We start from the raw sequence: 1,561 nt of genomic DNA on the forward strand, positions 1-1,561 counted from the left end.
ACTGCCTAGGAAAAAGCAAAGCAGAAAACATACCTCACAAATCTCTCTGCAAGTTGCTGGACAAAATTGTAAATTTCGATCCAGTTATTTGCCACACTGCCGGACCTGAAAAATGATATTGAACCGATCAGAGAAACAAAACAGAGCACTGACGTGTAAACATTTTAAACCGGTTCCTTTTTCAACACCACGAAGAGGGAGGAGGAACCTGGCCTCTTGGAGCAAAGTAACTGTTATCTGCAGCTGAAACTTCGATGCTGCCCAGAGTGGAGACAGTGGCGCATCTGCAGGGAGCGCCTGGCTGCTAAGTGTTCAGAGCACGACCCAAAAGCCTTCCTTGCGGGGAAAGCAAACCGCAGCGGGTACCCCAACTCCGGGCTTTTCCTCGCTCCAGTGAAAGCTTTGATCAGGACCCATCCAGGCAAACTTTGGGAGTTGAGGGAGGTGGGAAGGGACAGAGGGCAGAGAGAAGGTCCTGTCCCGGTTCTTGGGAGGAAGAACGACCCCCAGGAGGCCGCGCTCCCACCTCCCAAGCGCCCCACTCCTGGCGAGCAGGGGACACCCCACCTTTCCAGGGAGCCCGGGGCGATTGTCAGAGCCCGCCCTTGGAAGCAGAGGGCCCCAGGCCCCCCCCGGGCGGGTTTCCAGCCCTCTGCGCCCCCAGACTCGCGCGCACACGTCTCAGCCCCCCTGGTCCCGTGCCGCCCTGGCCGGGACACCCCGGACCTGCCCTTGGCACTCACTTGTCCAGGACGAAGTAGAGGTCGAAGGCTCTCCTGCAGGACGGCTGCTCCTGGGCGCGCAGCAGCCCCGCGGGACCGCCGAGCACCAGGAGCCAGAGCGCGGGGAGCCGCCAGCTCCAGGGGTCTCGGGCCCGGGCCCGCCCCGCCACCATCGTGCGCCCGCGGCCTGCGCCTCGCTGCTGATCGCAGCCCCTGGGCTCTGCGCGGTGGGGACGCGCCCTGCTGCGGGGGACCCCGGGCGAGCAGCTGGGGCGCGCGGGCCACCACCGAGCGACAGGGAGGGAGAGGAGGGAGAGGGAGGTCCCGCGAGGACAAAGGGAGGCTCTGCAAGCGCCGGAACTCTGGGCGATCCCAGCGGCAGCGGCTGCGTCCTCCCCCGCCTGACCGCGCGGGGTTCCTGCGGACAACGCGGCCGCGACAGCTGGCAGAAGTTCCTTCCGGGCCCGGGGAGCCTCCGGCGGGAGCCTCAGACCCGCACGGGGAGGCCGGTTCCCCCGGGAGGGCTGCGCTGCAGGACGGGGCGCCCTGGGGACGCGGGACGGCCACCAGCTGGCAGTGGGGACCGGCCTCCTCGGCTCCTTCCTCCCTCCTGCGGCTGCAAAACTTTCTTCTGGAGCTGCTGGGCGCTGGCCCCGCGCCCGGGCCGCCCTTTTAGGGGAGGAGGCTGAGCTGCCCCGGGCTGAGCGCAGCCGGGCCTAGCTGGCGATGACTAAGCCCGCCAGGCTTGGGAGAGGGGACAAGTTTGGAAAAACAAACGTCCTCTGGAGACTAAGCACGCCCATCCATGCCGCAGGCCTGGCCCGTTGCAGGGCAGGCTG

At 66.2% G+C, this 1,561-nt stretch overlaps 1 protein-coding gene across 1 annotated transcript in view; it reads right to left on the reverse strand.

Moving 5' to 3' along the window:
• The window catches only part of ANTXR2 (anthrax toxin receptor 2), a 144,222-nt gene that overhangs the window by 142,058 nt on the left and 603 nt on the right, over positions 1-1,561 (reverse strand). The window lies entirely within an intron of this gene.

Source organism: Propithecus coquereli, unplaced genomic scaffold, assembly GCF_000956105.1.
Source record: "Propithecus coquereli isolate 6110/MARCELLA unplaced genomic scaffold, Pcoq_1.0 Scaffold26, whole genome shotgun sequence".
NCBI classification, from domain to species: domain Eukaryota; kingdom Metazoa; phylum Chordata; class Mammalia; order Primates; family Indriidae; genus Propithecus; species Propithecus coquereli.